This window comes from Callithrix jacchus, chromosome 11 (assembly GCF_049354715.1).
Source record: "Callithrix jacchus isolate 240 chromosome 11, calJac240_pri, whole genome shotgun sequence".
In the NCBI taxonomy this organism is placed as follows: domain Eukaryota; kingdom Metazoa; phylum Chordata; class Mammalia; order Primates; family Cebidae; genus Callithrix; species Callithrix jacchus.
Genome location: NC_133512.1, coordinates 59,937,813 through 59,952,714, shown reverse-complemented (window position 1 = coordinate 59,952,714; position 14,902 = coordinate 59,937,813). Strand labels below are relative to the sequence as shown.

Below are 14,902 nucleotides of genomic sequence, written 5' to 3'. Positions count from 1 at the left end.
TAGATAAGCTGAGGCTAAAAACTTTAGGAAAAGGAAATAAAGGAAATAATTATCAGGTTGCCTTATATTTTAAGTATAGTTATAGATATTTTAATATATTTGCCATGTTTTTTTCCTTCCCCTCCACCACAGCTTTACAGAAGTCTAACTGACAAATGAAAACTATATATATTTACATACACAGAGAGATTTTGATTTATATATACATTGTGAAATGATTAAAAATGAATATATTCATTTTCAGTCATACCAATTTTTTGCAGTAGACTATTTAAGATCTACTCTTTTAGCAATTTTAAAGTATGTAATTAATACATTAATGCTAGCTATAATTACCATGCCATAAAATAAACCTCCAGAATTTATTTACAAAAATGAAACGCTTCACGAATTTGCATGTCATCCTTCTTCAGGGGCCATGCTAATCTTCTCTGTATCATACCAGTCTTAGCATATGTGCTGCTGAAGCAAGCACAAGTATATATGTTTAAAATTGGTAGAATTTCACAAGGATGCATCATTTCATTTATGTATTCACTCATTCAAACAACATTCACGGGCACTAATCTGTGCTAGACATAGTAATAACAGAGTGAATGAAACAGACAAAATCCCCCACCGCATTAGAGTTAAGAGGTCAGAGAACAATGAAGAGCCATGTGCAATGCAGTATGAAAAGTATACCAGGAATATACCAGGCATTAAAGCAAATAGGAAAGATGCCTATCTTACCCTGGGGGATCAAGGAAAGCATCATGTAGGAAGAAACATGAGGCCCGTATCCTGGACAAAGTAGGACTGATCTAGGTATGAAGAAGGGAAATGAGGACCCTGGATAGCAAATATGCAGTAGCTTGGAGGGGTGAGGTCAATGTGTACAAGGATAATGGGACAGTTGTTGTTTCTGAAAGAAAGAGCTCTAGGTTTCAATGGTAAGAGATGAGGTGGAAAAGCAGCAGAGGACATGCAAGGCCTTGTAAACTTTATCAAGGAATTTGGACATCATTCAAAGTGCAATTAGGAGCTCCCAACAGCTCTTAAGTAGGAAAATACCATAATCAGATGTGGGTTTTAGAAAGGTCACTGTCTGCAACTTCATCACTGCCGTTTTGCATTTAGAAACCTCTGTGGAAATAACCCGTCATTTGAAAACTCTCCATGTCCAAAGCATATTGTGGCTCCTTGTGTATTTGCTTAATGACTCCTTGTTCAACCCATTAAGAGTGAACTAAAGAAACAAAGCTAAGGAGACACTAGTGATTAACAAAAGAGTCACATTTAAATTCCCAAGGTCCCTATATACTACAGGAGAATCAAATGTGAATAAATTTTCCTGATAGATTGCTACAGTAAAGCATTTTTTTTTACATTCTCACAGCAGCATGATGCCAAGTTTTGCATATTTCCATTACAGGACCCTAATCACAAAGTCAGGTCCTTGAGAATGAAACAATACATAAAAGGCAAAATTGTACACTATGTCGGCCTTAAATAGATCTTAGAAAGAAAAATAACAATGTCTTTTTTGAGTTGAAGTCTTCAGAAAATTTTCTAATCCGGGGGCATTGGCTCAAGATCCTTGGATGTAGTTTCCTATTGTCTTGACTATGTAGTCCTCCACGTCCTGCTAATTTTTTTTTCTTGCTAATTGTTTGATACACGGAAATCAGTATGGGCAACTCACAGACTTTCAGAAAGCCAAAACTACTTGCTGAAATTTTTTTATAACTATTCAAGTTTTTCATTATTCCTACAGTCGTCCTCCAGAAGGTTGCTTGAAAGGTCTTGTGACTTAGGGAACTATGTATGGACATGTACATTTAATTAGACTTGTTATCTCTATTTACATCACAATTCTGTCCCTGGTACACTCTCTTGTCCTTTCCACACTCTGTCCCCTCCAACACACATTAAACAAACACACATTAAACAACACACATTAAAACAAACCAATTTTACAGAGAACTCACAAAGAGTTTAAAATAGAAGTATTTCTGTTATATTTCATTTAAAATGAGCTGATTGAAATAGAGAAAAGAAAGGGAGTTACCTTTAAACTTTGAAACATAATATTTCTCCTACTTCAATTGAAGATTGAGAGCCACAGATATATATGTAACTAGTAACAACTGGATGGGAAAATGATGGCTTAACAACTTATATAGGCTGTGTTCTAGGTATGTTTACATATATACACACATACATACATATACACTTATACATACATACACACATATATGCACATTTACATGCATATATACACATAACACATACATATGTAATATATATATTGCATATACATAATACATAAATGTGTTTATATATGGTCAGGATATTAGAAAAAGTAAATGTGTATATATGTATACAAACATACATACATATATCCATACCCATACATATATGTATATATGTGTATTATATAAATGTAATATATGTAGTACATGTATGTTATGTGTATGGGTGTATGGATATGTGTATGTTTATGTATGTGTGTATACACATATACACATCTACTTTTTTGAATATCCTGACCATTCCATTGAATGTTTCATGTATTCTTCCCTTAATCTTTAGGCATGATTTTGATAATTGTCACATTATGAATATATATTTTTTTGCTTTAGGCCTGGAGACTTTTAGTTATATGTATTATTTATAGAGAGATTGACCTAATTGTACTTCAACTTCAATAACCACTGCATTTCCCTAAGTAGATATAAGCAACATTTTAAAAGGGTCCCTGTATCTTAAAGAAGTAGATGAAAGTCTGGTAACTGTGTAATAAAATTTAAACAACCTCTATGGAGGCATTATTTTGTTACATACCAGTTTGTGTTTTAATTGAAGAAAACAGCTGACTAAATTTTTGCCTAAAACATTTCATTCGTGTGTGTGTGTGTGTGTGTGTGTGTGTGTGTGTGTGTATGACCTACAATGTACTTATTTTCCTTTTTCTTCTGTAAAACATGACTGAGACCCCATAAAAGTCAGATTGCAAAAATGATAATTATTACCATAAATTTATTGCTAACCATGTGCTAATTCATTCTCCACCCAACTTACATTAAAATCCAAACTCTTTCATAACTCACAGCATCACACCTAATCCAACCCTAACACCCTCACTTTTGACATACTCTCAAGTCTTGAAGATTCTGTTTTCCTGGTAAAGGACACCAATTTTCTCAGGGGCTAAAGGCAGAGGTTAAAGGGGAAAAGCTGTTAGGTCTAGACTTAAAAGATGACTAATCATCCCACCTGATGTAGGGCTTTATAGTTACAATTTATCTCAAGAATCCGTGTTTTTAATTTATAGCTATTAAAAAATTAATGATTATGTTATTTGCAGCTTTACTTTTTTTTTTTTCCCTGTTTCCAGCCAGACTCTAAGCTCCACTACAGTATCACAGTGCTTAGTTTTATGTGTGGCACATTAGTTAAGTGCTGAATCTCATCTGCTGAGCGCATAAAAAGGGCCCTGCTCCGTGAATCGTTCATAGTGCACTGTCTGCAGATGAGAACACTGAAGCACAGAGGAATACATTATATGCATTATATTCTGGTGGTTAACATGCAACAGAGATAGTATGAGGGGACCACAGGTCTCTGCCACAAGGCCTTTTCTCTTCTGACTCCACCAGACCACCTCCACGAATCAAGGCCTGACAGCCAGTGGAAATACGGTTTGGCAAGAATATTCTACAGTTGGATTATGAACTCTGCTAACTTGCCAATTACTATTGTGCACTGAGAATTTTCATTGCTCTTTTGTTGTGCACCCTGATCTAAAATCGGACATGGAAAGAGAAGGATTCCTGAATATCTCTTTACCCATAGTTTTTGAGTTAGGACAATTCCTGACCCTTACTGACCTCCCCTGGATTTTTTTATTCTCTACTGAGGCAGAGGCAACTATGAGGTCAGCCAGGACTTCGATCTCAGTCAAACCCAGGGATTAGGAAGCAGATGGACAGGGAACACATTCACACTGCTATGGTTTGTCATGACTCGATGTAAGTAATAACTACTGGCTTATTTACCAATTTCCAAACAGTATTTATTCAGGGAACTAGATTGTCTTATATTCTTTCTCAACTTTACATTTCTTCCTTCCCTAATACTTAATGCACGGTCCATGACCATCAGCAAAAGCAAATACAGCCCTGTAAGTACAACGTGACAAGGCAAGAATTCAAATTGGCTTACTAATAATACTTCATTCTATGGATTAAAGACATAATGGAATGATATTTGAAAAACACGTATTAAGTTATTCTCAAGGTTACCTATGTCAAAGGAAACAAGAGCTGGACAGTAGTTAAAGACTGTATTCAGGAACAACTGCAATGGGGTGAGGGAGACTTAACAAAGAACTAGGCTCCATTCCAAACACAGCAAAGACAGTGGGGCTTTATAGTCAAGGAGCAGGATGAGGATCAGTGGACAGAAAATTACTAAGAGAAAATATAAGAGGCTTAGGGGTAGTTCTGGATAAACCTATTTGACAGATTCTTGCTGAGGGTAGGCCTGGGAGATAAGATACTAAGCATGGGGAATGAGGAATATAATCAGATATTGAGGATAGACAATTATTGCTAAACTGACTTAGCAACATTCTTGCTAGAACTGGGCAATGCAAAGATGAAATGGACACCCTAAGGCCTGTTTGAGAAGAAAGTTCAGAGGAGCATGACTAAAGGCAGAGTCTTTATCACCTAGCCTGTTTGCACACCATCTACTACAATTTGCCAGGGAAATAGGGTGTTTTCCTCTTCATAATGCCCAATAGTCTTCATTTTATAATTTGCCTATATCAATTCATATAAAAAGATAAAACATTTAGTATTTACATATACTTGGACATTATGTTAGCTATTTTAGACACTGTAAACCTAGCTCAATAGCCATTTATAATTTAGTTTAAAATATTGATTGCTATGATCCAAATATTTTTCAAAGATAACTTTTAAATTTTAAGCATAAATAATGATTGAAATCAGGCTTCCGAATGAACCCATGTAATCCTAAAATGCCAATATAGATACTCTTTTCTTCAAAAGGATTTTACTTCTGAGCTCATGACTACTTTCTGCCCCTGGGCCTTTGTCAGGGACATAGGATGCACCCTGGCTCACATCCTTAGGCACAAGCACTAGGGAAGAAGTTAGGATATTTGTCCCTTCCATTGCAGAAGACTCCAAAGTTGTTTAATTTGAACCTTTTATTCCCAGAGTTAAACATACTTGAACAAGAATTACCAAACTCCATAAAATAAAATATCCAATTATTCCTTCTCCCCTGACAATGGACGGTTACTCAGCTGAAATGCGCACAATCAGTAAAACCAAACTGAAGGCTTTCAAACGACAAAGTCTCTTCGCTGAGATGGAAGTGGCAATACTCCTTTAAGCTAGTTCTGTATTTTATAAGACAACTTGTTTGTTGAACGCACAAGCAAGGAATGCTTATTCCTTTGATAATGGTAAGGATAATTTCTTTGTGGGAAAAATATTCATTTTAAATGAAACAATCACTTTCTAATTTTTATATTCAATACAAGTTGAAAATTCTCTTTAAAATAAGGTAAAGCATAGCAGTAGTCATCTAGAAAGCAAAGAACTAAATGCAAAAGCTTATAAGTTGTATAAAGTTACCTCCTATCATAAAAAAGATCCTCATAAAAATATCAGACCTAGTTCCTATTCAATATTCAAGTCTTCTAAATTTAGATATACTACCAACTGGAGTATGACAAAGCCCCATCTCAGCATTTGAATCCAGATTCACCACAAAGCCCAACAATGATAAATGAGTTCAAAGCACATTATGACTAAGAAGTACAAAGGACCCAAAGTTCTGATTGTTATCTTAAATAAATAAAAAGGAAAAAAGTAAGCTTTTTTTCTTAGTGTAAATTAGAAATATATTTTCTATGAAGTTCTTCTCATAGCTAACACCATCAATATTGCAGAGAAAAAATTTTTATTCTATCAAATGTATGGCTTCTAGATACAAGTAAATATTTACCTTTCAGGGGGAAGTTTCTTTTTTTTTTTTTTTTTTTTATGTTTCTATTTTTATGATATTCCAGAACAAGCAAAACATGGCTCTGTATGATTTACCTTCTCTCGTCTTCCTTCTTTCTTGTCTTTCTAACCACAAGGTTTCATATGTCCCTTGTGCTTCCCATACTAGGCATTGTTACCCTCTGCCTTGTGTCTGTCTCTTTGGTTTGATCATTTCCATTTCTACACAGTCATATTCTAGTGTCTCCAAGAAAACCTTCCTGTGTTAGTTAGGATTAGAATTGTTGTCTGTAGAAACAGAAAACCAAAGCAAAACAAAATAACCGTTGTTTAAATAAGTTGGAAGGGTGTTTGTCATGAAAAACTCTGTAGCAAGGTGGTCCAGGTCTGGTGTGGTGGTTGTGCTTTCCAGAGACCTCAGTAACCCAGCGTTCTTCCATCTTTACAGTACCTACCCAGATGGTGTAGCCCTTATCTTCATAATCCAAGTTGGAACTGTGGACACCACAGTCTAGTCAGCAGGATAGTAGAAGCCAAAAGACATTGACAAGTTGAATGATGCGATTTCTTAGAATCCACCAGAATTTCCCTGGGCAGAACTTAGTTATGTGCCTAGGGTGTTGTCTGTCTTCAAGGAAGGCAGGGTACTTTTTTTTTTTTTTTTTTTTTTTTAATTTTTTATTGGATTATAGGTTTTGGGGTACATGAGCAGAGCATGCAAGACAGTTGTGTAGGTACACACATGGCAGTGTGCTTTGCTTTTCTTCTCCCCCTCACCCACATTTGGCATTTCTCCCCAGGCTATCCCTCCCCACCTCCCCCTCCCACTGGCCCTCCCCTTTTCCCCCCAATAGACCCCAGTGTTTAGTACTCCCCTTTCTGTGTCCATGTGTTCTCATTTTTCATCACCCACCTATGAGTGAGAATATGCAGTGATTCATTTTCTGTTCATGTGTCAGTTTGCTGAGGATGATATTTTCCAGATTCATCCATGTCCCTACAAACGACACGAACTCATCATTTCTGATTGCTGCATAATATTCCATGGTGTATATGTGCCACATTTTTCCAATCCAGTCTATTATCAATGGGCATTTGGGTTGATTCCAGGTCTTTGCTATTGTAAACAGTGCTGCAATGAACATTCGTGTACATGTGTCCTTATAGTAGAACGATTTATAGTCTTTTGGATATATACCCAGTAATGGGATTGCTGGGTCAAATGGAATTTCTATTTCTAAGGCCTTGAGGAATCGCCACACTGTCTTCCACAATGGTTGAACTAATTTACACTCCCACCAACAGTGTAAAAGTGTTCCTTTTTCTCCACATCCTCTCCAGCATCTGTTGTCTCCAGATTTTTTAATGATCGCCATTCTAACTGGCGTGAGATGGTATCTCAATGTGGTTTTGATTTGCATCTCTCTGATGACCAGTGACGATGAGCATTTTTTCATATGACTGTTGGCCTCATATATGTCTTCTTTCGTAAAGTATCTGTTCATATCCTTTGCCCACTTTTGAATGGGCTTGTTTGTTTTTTTCCTGTAAATCTGTTTGAGTTCTTTGTAAATTCTGGATATCAGCCCTTTGTCAGATGGGTAGACTGCGAAAATTTTTTCCCATTCTGTTGGTTGCCGATCCACTCTAGTGACTGTTTCTTTTGCCGTGCAGAAGCTGTGGAGTTTCATTAGGTCCCATTTGTCTATTTTGGCTTTTGTTGCCAATGCTCTTGGTGTTTTGTTAATGAAGTCCTTGCCTACTCCTATGTCCTGGATAGTTTTGCCTAGATTTCCTTCTATGGTTTTTATGGTGCCAGGTCTTATGTTTAAGTCTTTAATCCATCTGGAGTTAATTTTAGTGTAAGGTGTCAGGAAGGGGTCCAGTTTCTGCTTTCTGCACATGGCTAGCCAGTTTTCCCAACACCATTTGTTAAACATGGAATCCTTGCCCCATTGCTTGTTTTTGTCAGGTTTATCAAAGATTGTATAGTTGTATGTATGTTGTGTTGCCTCCGGTGCCTCTGTTTTGTTCCATTGGTCTATATCTCTGTTTTGGTACCAGTACCATGCTGTTTTGATTACTGTAGCCTTGTAGTATAGTTTGAAATCCGGTAGTGTGATGCCCCCCGCTGTGTTCTTTTTGCTTAGAATTGACTTGGCTATGCGGGCTCTCTTTTGGTTCCATATGAAGTTCATGGTGGTTTTTTCCAGTTCTGTGAAGAAAGTCAATGGTAGCTTGATGGGGATAGCGTTGATTCTGTAAATTACTTTGGGCAGTATAGCCATTTTCACGATATTAATTCTTCCTAACCATGAACATGGAATGTTTCTCCATCTGTTTGTGTCCTCTCTGATTTCGTTGAGCAGTGGTTTGTAGTTCTCCTTGAAGAGGTCCCTTACATTCCTTGTGAGTTGTATTCCAAGGTATTTTATTCTTTTTGTAGCAATTGCGAATGGCAGTTCGCTCTTGATTTGGCTTTCTTTAAGTCTGTTATTGGTGTAGACGAATGCTTGTGATTTTTGCACATTGATTTTATATCCTGAGACTTTGCTGAAGTTGCTTATCAGTTTCAGGAGTTTTTGGGCTGAGGCGATGGGGTCTTCTAGGTATACTATCATGTCATCTGCAAATAGAGACAATTTGGCTTCCACCTTTCCTATTTGAATACCCTTTATTTCTTTTTCTTGCCTGATTGCTCTGGCTAGAACTTCCAGTACTATATTGAATAGGAGTGGTGAGAGAGGGCATCCTTATCTAGTGCCAGATTTCAAAGGGAATGCTTCCAGTTTTTGCCCATTCAGTATGATATTGGCTGTTGGTTTGTCATAAATAGCTTTTATTACTTTGAGATACGTTCCATCGATACTGAGTTTATGGAGGGTTTTTAGCATAAAGGGCTGTTGAATTTTGTCAAATGCCTTCTCTGCGTCAATTGAGATAATCATGTGGTTTTTTTTTTGGTTCTGTTTATGTGGTGAATTACGTTGATAGACTTGCGTATGTTGAACCAGCCTTGCATCCCTGGGATGAATCCTACTTGATCATGATGAATAAGTTTTTTGATTTGCTGTTGCAATCGGCTTGCCAATATTTTATTGAAGATTTTTGCATCTATGTTCATCATGGATATTGGCCTGAAGTTTTCTTTTCTCGTTGGGTCTCTGCCGGGTTTTGGTATCAGGATGATGTTGGTCTCATAAAATGATTTGGGAACGATTCCCTCTTTTTGGATTGTTTGAAATAGTTTTAGAAGGAATGGTACCAGCTCCTCCTTGTGTGTCTGGTAGAATTCGGCTGTGAACCCGTCTGGACCTGGGCTTTTTTTGTGAGGTAGGCTCTTAATTGCTGCCTCAACTTCAGACCTTGTTATTGGTCTATTCATAGTTTCAGCTTCCTCCTGGTTTAGGCTTGGGAGGACACAGGAGTCCAGGAATTTATCCATTTCTTCCAGGTTTACTAGTTTATGTGCATAGAGTTCTTTGTAATATTCTCTGATGATGGTTTGAATTTCTGTGGAATCTGTGGTGATTTCCCCTTTATCATTTTTTATTGCATCTATTTGGTTGTTCTCTCTTTTATTTTTAATCAATCTGGCTAGTGGTCTGTCTATTTTGTTGATCTTTTCAAAAAACCAGCTCTTGGATTTATTGATTTTTTGAAGGGTTTTTCGTGTCTCAATCTCCTTCAGCTCAGCTCTGATCTTAGTAATTTCTTGTCTTCTGCTGGGTTTTGAGTTTTTTTGATCTTGCTCCTCTAGCTCTTTCAATTTTGTCGATAGGGTGTCAATTTTGGATCTCTCCATTCTCCTCATATGGGCACTTATTGCTATATACTTTCCTCTAGAGACTGCTTTAAATGTGTCCCAGAGGTTCTGGCACGTTGTGTCTTCATTCTCATTGGTTTCGAAGAACTTCTTTATTTCTGCCTTCATTTCGTTGTTTACCCAGTCAACATTCAAGAGCCAGTTGTTCAGTTTCCATGAAGCTGTGCGGTTCTGGGTCGGTTTCTGAATTCTGAGTTCTAACTTGATTGCACTATGGTCTGAGAGGCTGTTTGTTATGATTTCAGTTGTTTTGCATTTGTTGAGCAGTGCTTTACTTCCAATTATGTGGTCAATTTTAGAGTAGGTGTGATGTGGTGCTGAGAAGAATGTATATTCTTTGGATTTGGGGTGGAGAGTTCTGTAAATGTCCACCAGGTTTGCTTGCTCCAGGTCTGAGTTCAAGCCCTGGGTATCCTTGTTGATTTTCTGTCTGGTTGATCTGTCTAGTATTGACAGTGGAGTGTTAAAGTCTCCCACTATTATTGTGTGGGAGTCTTAGTCCTTCTGTAAGTCATTAAGAACTTGCCTTATGTATCTGGGTGCTCCTGTGTTGGGTCCATATATGTTTAGGATCGTTAGCTCTTCTTGTTTTATCGATCCTTTTACCATTATGTAATGGCCTTCTTTGTCTCTTTTGATCTTTGTTGCTTTAAAGTCTATTTTATCAGAGATGAGAATTGCAACTCCTGCTTTTTTTTGCTTTCCATTAGCTTGGTAAATCTTCCTCCATCCCTTTATTTTGAGCCTTTGTGTATCCTTGCATGTGAGATGGGTTTCCTGGATACAGCACACTGATGGGTTTTGGATTTTTATCCAATTTGCCAGTCTGTGTCTTTTGATTGGTGCATTTAGTCCATTTACATTTAGGGTTAATATTGTTATGTGTGAATTTGATACTGCCATTTTGATGCTAAGTGGCTGTTTTGCCTGTTAGTTGTTGTAGATTCTTCATTATGTTGAAGCTCTTTAGCATTCAGTGTGATTTTGGAATGGCTGGTACTGATTGATCCTTTCTATGTGTAGTGCCTCTTTTAGGAGGTCTTGTAAAGCAGGCCTGGTGGTGACAAAATCTCTGAGTACTTGCTTGTTCGCAAAGGAATTTATTCTTCCTTCACTTCTGAAGCTCAGTTTGGCTGGATATGAAATTCTGGGTTGAAAGTTCTTTTCTTTAAGAATGTTGAATATTGGCCCCCACTCTCTTCTGGCCTGTAGTGTTTCTGCCGAGAGATCTGCTGTGAGTCTGATGGGCTTCCCTTTGTGGGTGACCCGACCTTTCTCTCTGGCTGCCCTTAGTATTCTCTCCTTTAGTTCAACCCTGTTGAATCTGACGATTATGTGCCTTGGGGTTGCTCTTCTTGCGGAATATCTTTGTGGTGTTCTCTGTATTTCCTGCAATTGAGTGTTGGCTTGTCTTGCTAGGTGGGGGAAATTTTCCTGGATGATGTCCTGAAGAGTATTTTCCAGCTGGGATTCATTCTCTTCGTCCCCTTCTGGTACACCTATCAAACGTAGGTTAGGTCTTTTCACATAGTCCCACATTTCTTGGAGACTTTGTTCATTCCTTTTTGCGCTTTTTTCTCTGATCTTGGTTTCTCGTTTTATTTCATTGAGTTGGTCTTCGACTTCAGATATTCTTTCTTCTGCTTGGTCAATTCGGCTATTGAAACTTGCGTTTGCTTCGCGAAGTTCTCGTATTGTGTTTTTCAGCTCCTTTAATTCATTCATATTCCTCTCTAAGGTATCCATTCTTGTTATCATTTCCTCGAATCTTTTTTCAAGGTTCTTAGTTTCTTTGCATTGATTTAATACATGATCTTTTAGCTCACAAAAGTTTCTCATTATCCATCTTCTGAAGTCTAATTCCGTCATTTCGTCACAGTCATTCTCCGTCCAGCTTTGTTCCCTTGCTGGTGAGGAGTTTTGGTCCTTTCTAGGAGGCGATGTGTTCTGGTTTCGGGTGTTTTCCTCCTTTTTGCGCTGGTTTCTTCCCATCTTTGTGGATTTGTCCGCTGGTCGTCTGCGTAGTTGCTGACTTTTCATTTGGGTCTCTGAGTGGACACCCAGAATGTTGATGATGAAGTATTTCTGTTGCTTGGTTTTCCTTCTACCAGTCTAGCCCCTACGCTGTACGACTGTTGAGGTCCGCTCCAGACCCTGCTTGTCTGGAGTGCACCTCTAGTAGCCGTGGCACAGCGAGGGATGCTACCAGTTTCTTTTTCTGCTCTCTTTGTCCCAGGATGATGCCTGCCTAATGACAGTCTTTTGGATATAGAGGGGTCAGGCAGCTGCTTGAGGAGACAGTTTGTACTTTATAGGGGTTTAATTGCTGAGCTGTGCACTCTGTTGTTCATTCAGGGCTGTTAGGCTGCTATGTTTGATTCTGCTGCAACAGAGCTCATTAAACAACGCTTTTTTTTTTCTCAAATGCTCTGTGTTGAGGGGTTTGGGCTTTATTTTTGGATGACCGATCAGGTGTCCTGCCCAGCTCGAAGGCAGACTAGCCACTGTTTGGCTGCCGAGGCTCCGCCCTGCTGTTGTGTGATTCGCGCTGTTCCTGCCGGCTCTGCTGTGGTCTCCGCCATGCCCTGCGGCGGAGTCTCTTCGTTGTAGAGTGTTGCCTCAGCAACGGCAGGCTGCGTCAGCAGTGGGCGTGTATCTCAGTAGGGACGGGTTGCCTCGGCAACGGCTGGCTGCGTCAGCAGTGGGCGTGTATCTCAGTTGGGGCGTGTTGCCTCGGCAACGGCTGGCTGCCTCAGCAGTGGGCGTGTATATCAGTTGGGGCAGGTTGCCTCCGTAGTGGTGGACGCCCCTCCCCCACAGAGCATCTCGGACCGTCTGCCCGGGATAGTTTGAAATCGCGGTTTTGTTCGTCCCACTGGGTATCCCAAGCGATCTGTCCCTGCAATCCCCTGGTCTGGGCTACTGTGCAAGTCTCGTTCAGTCTCAAGTCCAGCCCTCTCAAGTCTCAGGTTGCCGGTTCAACAAGGCACCCGGACAAGCGCGCCCTGTGGGGATTGCTGGGTAGGGCCGGCCGCCGCCGCCCCGGCTGCCGGCTTCGCCAGGCAGACCTACTGCCTGGCGTCCCGTGTCTTTTTATACTTGGGAGTTTCCCCGTTCTGTGGGCAACAAAGATCAGTCTGGAAATGCAGCACTGACTCACCGTTTGCGAATTCAACGCGGGCTCCAATCCTGGGTTGTTCTCACAGCGCCATCTTGAGTCCCTCCCTCAGGGGGAAGTTTCAAGATGGCAGTCTAAGGACATTTTGTATTCACTTCTTCCACAAATTAAAACTGAAATAGCAAGTCGATAATCACACTTTGGAAAAATCATCCAAGAGACAGAACACTGGAGTTTAACAGAAAAATGATAGGCAATATCTAAAGCAAGAAAAGAGAAGGAAGTGAGGCAGCCTGCTCAGCCAGAATCTTCCGGGAGCCAAGAGAGACTTTCTAACATGGGGAAAGAGTAAGTGAGAGACCCTCAGCAGTCCACATTCCCACCATGAACTCCTGCAATCCTACTCATCAAAGAGACCCTTGACTCTCCCAGGCCTTGAAACTAACATAGGGGAGCTATAGTGAAAGCATACAACCATGGCTCTGCCCTACAGAGGAGGCTCATGCTGGATCTCTCATATTCCCCAAGACCTTAGCAGCTACAGCAAGGTGTTCTTTTAGAACTCCACCCCTAACAGATAGCACACTGTACTGGAGCCCAGTGGTGCTGCAGCTGAGGTGCAAGACAAGCATAGGCTGCTGCCGGAAGGGCTGAAGCCTCAGTGACCACATGCTACCGCACATGGGGCCGAGGTGCAACAGAGGTCTGGGATACTGCCTTAAGAACTGAAGTGTAAGTGAAACCCAACTCTAGAGCCCAGCCTGCAAATACTGAGCACTGTCTTGGAACCCAGCAGTGCTGGTGAGGAAGGCCAAGACAGATGACAGCTGCTGTCCCCAGGGCTAAGGCATGAGCAACTGTGGGCTGCTGCACATGTGGTGGAAGTGTGACCAAGGTGAAGGCTACCACCAGGGCTGAGCAAGGTGCCATTTAGAGTCCCACCCCCAACAGACTGAGGACTCTTCTGTAACCCCACAGTACTGGACTGAGACTCAAAGGAAGATTTGGCTGCTGATCCCAGGGTTGAGGTGCAAACAGTCACAGGCTACCACATCCAGGCTGAAGCATGAGTGCTCCCAGGTATGAAGCATAAGTGGCATGCATGCTCCCCACCCAACAGTCCAGCCACTGGTGTCTCCACACGGGCATTCAACTGGTGACCTGAGGATTACCCCACCCCTGCCTACTATGGCTAATACCTATACATATCATCAGGGAAGCTGAGGGCAAGCCTGACTGGCACAGCTTCATCCCTTCTCACTGTGCCAAAGCACACAGTCTGGGGGGCCACACTCACTCAGCCCAGTACACCGTTGCTGGCACTACAACACTCCTCCCATGGGCTTAATCCCCAGCCAGTACTACCACAGCTGAGACCTACCTGCATGCACCACATGCAGTCCTGAGGATTGGGCCACTCAGCCCATTGCAGCCACTGCCAACACCAGCCTGCACCACTCAGGATCCAGAGGGTTGTCTTGCCACTGGCACTGCCACTGCCCATGCCACATGGGATGTCTGAGAGCCCCAAAACCTGCTCAATTCCCAGCCCACACCTGCCATACTTAGATCTGAGTAAGTCACCTGGAGTCCCAAGAATCAAACCACCTGGACCCTCAAACAATAGTGCTATCTAAGCCATTCTGAGGCCCACAAACAGGCAAGCTCAGTCCACTGGTGTCACCACTAAGGTCTGAAGCCCGGCATCCCAATATCCAGCAAAACTGTAACACAGCCTCCACTAATAATGCACCCTAAGCCACTCAGGAAACCTCAGATTCTACTGATGCTACTTGCAGCCAAAGAGGTTATATAGTCTCCACTACTATATTCATTTAGCACCAAAACCAGTGCCTTACTTAATTAACACCATAGATTCAAAAGAAGTGGAGGGTAGGAGAGATGGAAAAAAGTGGATTAATGAATACTAAC

General features: G+C 40.6%; 1 non-coding gene across 1 annotated transcript; it reads right to left on the bottom strand.

Moving 5' to 3' along the window:
- Positions 1–368: 368 nt before the first annotated feature.
- Positions 369–475, bottom strand: LOC118143917 (U6 spliceosomal RNA). Its single transcript, XR_004728402.1, has one exon. It is a non-coding gene; the product is annotated as a U6 spliceosomal RNA (small nuclear RNA).
- Between the last annotated feature and the right edge of the window lie 14,427 nt (positions 476–14,902).